Raw genomic sequence first — 11,481 nt, 5'->3', positions numbered from 1 at the left:
TCCATGACCGTGTCATCACAATGCTCCATGGCCCTTGTCATCACAATGCTCCATGACCTTTGTCATCACAATGCTCTATGTAGTTTTTCATGACTATTCTAAATGACCACTTTAATCACTTTGCTTGCTGACCATTTTCATCACATTTCTCTATTGTCATTACAATTCCCCATGACCCCTTTCTTCACAATGCTCCATGATGCCTGTCATCACAATGCTCAATGGCTTTGGTTATCACAATGCTCCAGGACCAGTTTCATCACAATACTCCATCCCCCTTGTCATCACGGTGCACAATGAAACCTCTCATTACAATGCTCCATGACACTTGTCATCACAATGCTCCATAATTTTTGTCATCACAATGTTCCATGACCGTGTCATCACAATGCTCCATAATTCTTTTCATCACAATGTTCCATGACCGTGTCATCACAATGCTCCATGGCCCTTGTCATCACAATGCTCCAGATTGCTTGTCATCACAAAGTTCCATGACCGTGTCATCACAATGCACCATGGCACTTGTCATCATATTGCTCCAGAATTCTTATCATCACAATGCTCCATGACACTTGTCATCACAATGCACCATGGCCCTTGTCATCACAATTCTCCAGAATTCTTATCATCACAATGTTCCATGACCGTGTCATCACAATGCTCCATGGTCCTTGTCAACACAATGCTCGAGAATTCTTGTCATTACAATGTTCCATGACCGTGTCATCACAATGCTCCATGGTCCTTGTCTTCACAATGCTCCAGAATTCTTGTCATCACAATGTTCGATGACCATGTCATCACAATGCTCCATGGCCCTTGTCATCACAATGCTCCATAATTCTTGTCATCACAATGTTCCATGACCGTGTCATCACAATGCTCCATGGCCCTTGTCATCACAATGCTCCATAATTCTTGTCATCACAATGTTCCATGACCGTGTCATCACAATGCACCATGGCCCTTGTCATCACAATGCTCCATAATTCTTGTCATCACAATGTTCCATGACCGTGTCATCACAATGCTCCATAATTCTTGTCATCACAATGTTCCATGACCGTGTCATCACAATGCTCCAGAATTCTTGTCATCACAATGTTCCATGACCATGTCATCACAATGCTCCATGGCCCTTGTCATCACAATGCTCCAGAATTCTTGTCATCACCATGTTCCATGACCATGTCATCACAATTCTCCATGGCACTTGTCATCACAATGCTCCAGAATTCTTGTCATCACAATGTTCCATGACCGTGTCATCACAATGTTCAATGGCCCTTGTCATCACAATGCTCCAGAATTCTTGTCATCACAATGTTCCATGACCGTGTCATCACAATGCTCCATGGCCTTTTTCAACACAATGCTCCAGAATTCTTGTCATTAAAATGTTCCATGACCGTGTCATCACAATGCTCCATGGCCCTTGTCATCACAATGCTCCAGAATTCTTCTCATCACAATGTTCGATGACCATATCATCACAATGCTCCATGGCCCTTGTCATCACAATGCTCCAGAATTCTTGTCATCACATTGTTCCATGACCGTGTCATCACAAAGCTCCATGTCCCTTGTCATCACAATGCTCCAGAATTCTTGTCATCACAATGTTCAATGATCGTGTCATCACAATGCTCCATAATTCTTGTCATCACAATGTTCCATGACCGTGTCATCACAATGCTCCATAATTCTTTTCATCACAATGTTCCATGACCGTATCATCACAATGCTCCATGGCCCTTGTCATCACAATGCTCCAGATTGCTTGTCATCACAAAGTTCGATGACCGTGTCATCACAGTGCACCATGGCACTTGTCATCATATTGCTCCAGAATTCTTATCATCACAATGCTCCATGACACTTGTCATCACAATGCACCATGTCCCTTGTCATCACAATTCTCCAGAATACTTATCATCACAATGTTCCATGACCGTGTCATCACAATGCTCCATGGTCCTTGTCATCACAATGCTCCAGAATTCATGTCATCACAATGTTCGATGACCATATCATCACAATGTTCCATGGCCCTTGTCATCACAGTGCTCCATAATTCTTGTCATCACAATGTTCCATGACCGTGTCATCACAATGCTCCATGGCCCTTGTCATCACAATGCTCCATAATTTTTGTCATCACAATGTTCCATGACCGTGTCATCACAATGCTCCATAATTTTTGTCATCACAATGTTCCATGACCGTGTCATCACAATGCTCCATAATACTTGTCATCAAATTATTCCATGACCGTGTCATCAGAATGCTCCAGAATTCTTGTCATCACAATGTTCCATGACCGTGTCATCACAATGCTCCATGGCCCTTGTCATCACAATGCTCCATGACCTTTGTCATCACTATGCTCTATGTAGTTTTTCATGACTATTCTAAATGACCACTTTAATCACTTTGCTTGCTGACCATTTTCATCACATTTCTCTATTGTCATTACAATTCCCCATGACCCCTTTCTTCACAATGCTCCATGATGCCTGTCATCACAATGCTCAATGGCTTTTGTTATCACAATGCTCCAGGACCAGTTTCATCACAATACTCCATCCCCCTTGTCATCACGGTGCACAATGAAACCTCTCATTACAATGCTCCATGACACTTGTCATCACAATGCTACATAATTTTTGTCATCACAATGTTCCATGACCGTGTCATCACAATGCTCCATAATTCTTTTCATCACAATGTTCCATGACCGTGTCATCACAATGCTCCATGGCCCTTGTCATCACAATGCTCCAGATTGCTTGTCATCACAAAGTTCCATGACCGTGTCATCACAATGCACCATGGCACTTGTCATCATATTGCTCCAGAATTCTTATCATCACAATGCTCCATGACACTTGTCATCACAATGCACCATGGTCCTTGTCAACACAATGCTCGAGAATTCTTGTCATTACAATTATCCATGACCGTGTCATCACAATGCTCCATGGTCCTTGTCATCACAATGCTCCAGAATTCTTGTCATCACAATGTTCGATGACCATGTCATCACAATGCTCCATGGCCCTTGTCATCACAATGGTCCATAATTCTTGTCATCACAATGTTCCATGACCGTGTCATCACAATGCTCCATGGCCCTTGTCATCACAATGCTCCATAATTCTTGTCATCACAATGTTCCATGACCGTGTCATCACAATGCACCATGGCCCTTGTCATCACAATGCTCCATAATTCTTGTCATCACAATGTTCCATGACCGTGTCATCACAATGCTCCATAATTCTTGTCATCACAATGTTCCATGACCGTGTCATCACAATGCTCCGGAATTCTTGTCATCACAATGTTCCATGACCATGTCATCCCAATGCTCCATGGCCCTTGTCATCACAATGCTCCAGAATTCTTGTCATCAAAATGTTCCATGACCGTCTCATCACAATGCTCCATTATTCTTGTCATCACAATGTTCCATGACCGTGTCATCACAATGCTACATGACCCTGGTCATCACAGTTCTCCATGACCTTTGCCATCACAATGCTCTATATAGTTTTTCATGACAATTCTATATGACCACTTTAATCACTTTGCTTGCTGACCATTTTCATCACATTTCTCTATTGTCATTACAATTCCCCTTGACCCCTTCCTTCACAATGCTCCATGATGCCTGTCATCACAATGCTCAATGGCTTTTGTTATCACAATGCTCCAGGACCAGTTTCATCACAATACTCCATCCCCCTTGTCATCACGGTGCACAATGAAACCTCTCATTACAATGCTCCATGACACTTGTCATCACAATGCTCCATGGCCCTTGTCATCACAATGCTCCAGAATTCTTGTCATCACCATGTTCCATGACCATATCATCACAATTCTCCATGGCCCTTCTCATCACAATGCTCCAGAATTCTTGTCATCACAATGGTCCATGACCGTGTCATCACAATGCTCCATGGCCCTTTTCATCACAATGCTCCAGATTGCTTGTCATCACAAAGTTCCATGACCGTGTCATCACAATGCACCATGGCCCTTGTCCTCACAATTCTCCAGAATTCTTGTCATCACAATGTTCCATGACCATGTCATCACAATGCTCCAGAATTCTTGTCATCACAATGTTGCATGACCGTGTCATCACAATGCTCCATAATATTTGTCATCACAATGTTCCATGACCGTGTCTTCACAATGCTCCATAATTCTTTTCATCACAATGTTCCATGACCGTGTCATCACAATGCTCCATGGCCCTTGTCATCACAATGCTCCAGATTGCTTGTCATCACAAAGTTCCATGACCGTGTCATCACAATGCACCATGGCACTTGTCATCATATTGCTCCAGAATTCTTATCATCACAATGCTCCATGACACTTGTCATCACAATGCACCATGTCCCTTGTCATCACAATTCTCCAGAATTCTTATCATCACAATGTTCCATGACCGTGTCATCACAATGCTCCATGGTCCTTGTCAACACAATGCTCGAGAATTCTTGTCATTACAATGTTCCATGACCGTGTCATCACAATGCTCCATGGCCCTTGTCATCACAATGCTCCAGAATTCTTGTCATCACAATGTTCCATGACCGTGTCATCACAATGCTCCATGGCCTTTTTCAACACAATGCTCCAGAATTCTTGTCATTAAAATGTTCCATGACCGTGTCATCACAAAGCTCCATGGCCCTTGTCATCACAATGCTCCAGAATTCTTGTCATCACAATGTTCGATGACCATATCATCACAATGCTCCATGGCCCTTGTCATCACAATGCTCCAGAATTCTTGTCATCACATTGTTCCATGACCGTGTCATCACAAAGCTCCATGTCCCTTGTCATCACAATGCTCCAGAATTCTTGTCATCACAATGTTCAATGATCGTGTCATCACAATGCTCCATAATTCTTGTCATCACAATGTTCCATGACCGTGTATTCACAATGCTACATGACCCTGGTCATCACAGTTCTCCATGACCTTTGCCATCACAATGCTCTATATAGTTTTTCATGACAATTCTATATGACCACTTTAATCACTTTGCTTGCTGAACATTTTCATCACATTTCTCTATTGTCATTACAATTCCCCATGACCCCTTTCTTCACAATGCTCCATGATGCCTGTCATCACAATGCTCAATGGCTTTTGTTATCACAATGCTCCAGGACCAGTTTCATCACAATACTCCATCCCCCTTGTCATCACGGTGCACAATGAAACCTCTCATTACAATGCTCCATGACACTTGTCATCACAATGCTCCATGGCCCTTGTCATCACAATGCTCCAGAATTCTTGTCATCACCATGTTCCATGACCATATCATCACAATTCTCCATGGCCCTTCTCATCACAATGCTCCAGAATTCTTGTCATCACAATGTTCCATGACCGTGTCATCACAATGCTCCATGGCCCTTTTCATCACAATGCTCCAGATTGCTTGTCATCACAAAGTTCCATGACCATGTCATCACAATGCACCATGGCCCTTGTCCTCACAATTCTCCAGAATTCTTGTCATCACAATGTTGCATGACCGTGTCATCACAATGCTCCGTAATTCTTGTCATCAAAATGTTCCATGACGGTATCATCACAATGCTCCAGAATTCTTGTCACATCACAATGTTCCATGACCGTGTCATCACAATGCTACATGACCCTGGTCATCACAGTTCTCCATGACCTTTGCCATCACAATGCTCTATATAGTTTTTCATGACAATTCTATATGACCACTTTAATCACTTTGCTTGCTGACCATTTTCATCACATTTCTCTATTGTCATTACAATTCCCCTTGACCCCTTTCTTCACAATGCTCCATGATGCCTGTCATCACAATGCTCAATGGCTTTTGTTATCACAATGCTCCAGGACCAGTTTCATCACAATACTCCATCCCCCTTGTCATCACGGTGCACAATGAAACCTCTCATTACAATGCTCCATGACACTTGTCATCACAATGCTCCATGGCCTTTGTCATCACAATGCTCCAGAATTCTTATCATCACAATGTTCCATGACCGTGTCATCACAATGCTCCATGGTCCTTGTCAACACAATGCTCGAGAATTCTTGTCATTACAATGTTCCATGACCGTGTCATCACAATGCCCCATGGTCCTTGTCATCACAATGCTCCAGAATTCTTGTCATCAAAATGTTCCATGACCGTGTCATCACAATGCTCCATAATTCTTGTCATCACAATGTTCCATGACCGTGTCATCACAATGCTCCATAATTTTTGTCATCACAATGTTCCATGACCGTGTCATCACAATGCTCCATAATACTTGTCATCAAATTATTCCATGACCGTGTCATCACAATGCTCCATAATTCTTGTCATCACAATGTTCCATGACCGTGTCATCACAATGCTCCATAATTCTTGTCATCACAATGTTCCATGACCGTGTCATCACCATGCTACATGACCCTGGTCATCACAGTTCTCCATGACCTTTGTCATCACAATGCTCTATATAGTTTTTCATGACAATTCTAAATGACCACTTTAATCACTTTGCTTGCTGACCATTTTCATCACATTTCTCTATTGTCATTACAATTCCCCATGACCCCTTTCTTCACAATGCTCCATGATGCCTGTCATCACAATGCTCCATGGCTTTTGTTATCACAATGCTCCAGGACCAGTTTCATCACAATACTCCATCCCCCTTGTCATCACGGTGCACAATGAAACCTCTCATTACAATGCTCCGTGACCCTTGTCATCACAATGCTCCATGGCCCTTGTCATCACAATGCTCCAGAATTCTTGTCATCACCATGTTCCATGACCATGTCATCACAATTCTCCATGGCCCTTCTCATCACAATGCTCCAGAATTCTTGTCATCACAATGTTCCATGACCGTGTCATCACAATGCACCATGGCCTTTGTCATCACAATGCTCCATAATTCTTGTCATCACAATGTTCCATGACCGTGTCATCACCATGCTCCAGAATTCTTGTCATCACAATGTTACATGACCGTGTCATCACAATGCTCCATGGCCCTTGTCATCACAATGCTCCAGAATTCTTGTCATCACAATGTTCCATGACCGTGTCATCACAATGCTCCATAATTCTTGTCATCACAATGTTCCATGACCGTGTCATCACAATGCTCCACAATTCTTGTCATCACAATGTTCCATGACCGTGTCATCACAATGCTACATGACACTGGTCATCACAGTTCTCCATGACCTTTGCCATCACAATGCTCTATATAGTTTTTCATGACAATTCTAAATGACCACTTTAATCAATTTGCTTGCTGACCATTTTCATCACATTTCTCTATTGTCATTACAATTCCCCATGACCCCTTTCTTCACAATGCTCCATGATGCCTGTCATCACAATGCTCAATGGCTTTTGTTATCACAATGCTCCAGGACCAGTTTCATCACAATACACCATCCCCCTTGTCTTCACGGTGCACAATGAAACCTCTCATTACAATGCTCTGTGACACTTGTCATCACAATGCTCCATGGCCCTTGTCATCACAATGCTCCAGAATTCTTGTCATCACAATGTTCCATGACCGTGTCATCACAATGCTCCATGGCCCTTTTCATCACAATGCTCCAGAATTCTTGTCATCACAATGTTCCATGACCGTGTCATCACAATGCTCCATGGCCCTTTTAATCACAATGCTCCAGATTGCTTGTCATCGCAAAGTTCCATGACGGTGTCATCACAATACACCATGGCCTTTGTCATCACCATGCTCCAGAATTCTTGTCATCACAATGCTCCATGGCCCTTGTCATCACAATGCTCCAGAATTCTTGTCATCACAATGTTCCATGACCGTGTCATCACAATGCTCCATGGCCCTTGTCATCACAATGCTCCAGAATTCTTGTCACCACAATGTTCCATGACCGTGTCATCACAATGCTCCATAATTCTTGTCATCACAATGTTCCATGACCGTGTCATCACAATGCTCCATAATTCTTGTCATCACAAAGTTCCATGACCGTGTCATCAAAATGCTCCAGAATTCTTGTCATCACAATGTTCCATGACCAGGTCATCACAATGCTCCATGGCCCTTGTCATCACAATTCTCCAGAATTCTTGTCATCACAATGTTCCATGACCGTGTCATCACAATGCTCCATGGCCCTTGTCATCACAATGCTCCAGAATTCTTGTCATCACAATGCTCCATGGCCCTTGTCATCACAATGCTCCAGAATTTTGTCATCACAATGTTCCATGACCGTGTCATCACAATGCTCCATAATTCTTGTCATCACAATGTTCCATGACCGTGTCATCACAATGCTCCATAATTCTTGTCATCACAATGTTCCATGACCGTGTCATCACAATGCTACATGACCCTGGTCATCACAGTTCTCCATGACCTTTGTCATCACAATGCTCTATATAGTTGTTCATGACAATTCTAAATGACCACTTTAATCACTTTGCTTGCTGACCATTTTCATCACATTTCTCTATTGTCATTACAATTCCCCATGACACCTTTCTTCACAATGCTCCATGAGGCCTGTCATCACAATGCTCAATGGCTTTTGTTATCACAATGCTCCAGGACCAGTTTCATCACAATACTCCATCCCCCTTCTCATCACGGTGCACAATGAAAAGTTTCATTACAATGCTCCATGACACATGTCATCACAATGCTCTAGAATTCTTGTCATCACAATGTTCCATAACCATGTCATCACAATTCTCCATGGCCCTTGTCCTCATATTGCTCCAGAATTCTTATCATCACAATGCTCCATGACACTTGTCATCACAATGCTCCATGGCCTTTGTCATCACAATGCTCCTGAATTCTTGTCATCACAATGTACCATGACCGTGTCATCACAATGCTCCATGGTCCTTGTCAACACAATGCTCGAGAATTCTTGTCATCACAATGTTCCATGACCGTGTCATCACAATGCTCCATGGCCCTTGTCATATAAATGCTCCATAATTCTTGTCATCACAATGTTCCATGACCGTGTCATCACAATGCTCCAGATTTCTTATCATCACAATGCTCCATGACACTTCTCATCACAATGCTCCATGTCCTTTGTCATCACAATGCTCCTGAATTCTTGTCATCACAATGTACCATGACCGTGTCATCACAATGCTCCATGGTCCTTGTCAACACAATGCTCGAGAATTCTTGTCATTACAATGTTCCATGACCGAGTCATCACAATGCTCCATGGACCTTGTCATCACAATGCTCCAGAATTCTTGTCATCACAATGTTCCATGACCGTGTCATCACAATGCTCCATAATTCTTGTCATCACAATGTTCCATGACCGTGTCATCACAATGCTCCATAATTCTTGTCATCACAATGTTCCATGACCGTGTCATCACAATGCTACATGACCCTGGTCATCACAGTTCTCCATGACCTTTGTCATCACAATGCTCTATATAGTTTTTCATGACAATTCTAAATGACCACTTTAATCACTTTGCTTGCTGACCATTTTCATCACATTTCTCTATTGTCATTACAATTCCCCATGACCCCTTTCTTCACAATGCTCCATGAGGCCTGTCATCACAATGCTCAATGGCTTTTGTTATCACAATGCTCCAGGACCAGTTTCATCACAATACTCCATCCCCCTTCTCATCACGGTGCACAATGAAAAGTTTCATTACAATGCTCCATGACACATGTCATCACAATGCTCTAGAATTCTTGTCATCACAATGTTCCATAACCATGTCATCACAATTCTCCATGGCCCTTGTCCTCATATTGCTCCAGAATTCTTATCATCACAATGCTCCATGACACTTGTCATCACAATGCTCCATGGCCTTTGTCATCACAATGCTCCAGAATTCTTGTCATCACAATGTTCCATGACCGTGTCATCACAATGCTCCATAATTCTTGTCATCACAATGTTCCATGACCGTGTCATCACAATGCTACATGACCCTGGTCATCACAGTTCTCCATGACCTTTGTCATCACAATGCTCTATATAGTTTTTCATTACAATTCTAAATGACCACTTTAATCACTTTGCTTGCTGACCATTTTCATCACATTTCTCTATTGTCATTACAATTTCCCATGACCCCCTTCTTCACAATGCTCCATGATGCCTATCATCACAATTCTCAATGTCTTTTGTTATCACAATGCTCCAGGACCAGTTTCATCACAATACTCCATCCCCCTTCTCATCACGGTGCACAATGAAAAATTTCATTACAATGCTCCATGACAAATGTCATCACAATGCTCTACAATTCTTGTCATCACAATGTTCCATGACCATGTCATCACAATTCTCCATGGCCCTTGTCATCATTTTGCTCCAGATTTCTTATCATCACAATGCTCCATGACACTTGTCATCACAATGCTCCATGGCCTTTTTCATCACAATGCTCCTGAATTCTTGTCATCACAATGTACCATGACCGTGTCATCACAATGCTCCATGGTCCTTGTCAACACAATGCTCGAGAATTCTTGTCATTACAATGTTCCATGCCCGTGTCATCACAATGCTCCATGGTCCTTGTCATCACAATGCTCCAGAATTCTTGTCATCACAATGTTCGATGACCATGTCATCACAATGCTCCATGGCCCTTGTCATCACAATGCTCCAGAATTCTTGTCATCACAATGTTCCATGACCGTGTCATCACAATGCTCCATGGCCCTTGTCATCACAATGCTCCATAATACTTGTCATCACAATGTTCCATGACCGTGTCATCAAAATGCTCCAGAATTCTTGTCATCACAATGTTCCATGACCAGGTCATCACAATGCTCCATGGCCCTTGTCATCACAATTCTCCAGAATTCTTTTCATCACAATGTTCCATGATCGTGTCATCACAATGCTCCAGAATTCTTGTCATCACAATGTTCCATGACCATGTCATCACAATGCTCCATGGCCCTTGTCATCACAATGCTCCAGAATTCTTGTCATCACAATGTTCCATGACCGTGTCATCACAATGCTCCATGGCCCTTGTCATCACAATGCTACAGAATTTTTGTCATCACAATGTTCCATGACCGTGTCATCACAATGCTCCATAATTCTTGTCATCACAATGTTCCATGACCGTGTCATCACAATGCTCCATAATTCTTGTCATCACAATGTTCCATGACCGTGTCATCACAATGCTCCATAATTCTTGTCATCACAATGTTCCATGACCGTGTCATCACAATGCTAAATGACCCTGGTCATCACAGTTCTCCATGACCTTTGTCATCACAATGCTCTATATAGTTTTTCATGACAATTCTAAATGACCACTTTAATCACTTTGCTTGCTGACCATTTTCATCACATTTCTCTATTGTCATTACATTTCCCCATGACCCCTTTCTTCACAATGCTCCATGATGCCT

This window comes from Balaenoptera acutorostrata, unplaced genomic scaffold, assembly GCF_949987535.1.
Source record: "Balaenoptera acutorostrata unplaced genomic scaffold, mBalAcu1.1 scaffold_33, whole genome shotgun sequence".
In the NCBI taxonomy this organism is placed as follows: Eukaryota; Metazoa; Chordata; class Mammalia; order Artiodactyla; family Balaenopteridae; genus Balaenoptera; species Balaenoptera acutorostrata.
The sequence above is the reverse complement of the archived record's forward strand: the minus strand, read 5'-3'. Positions refer to the sequence as shown.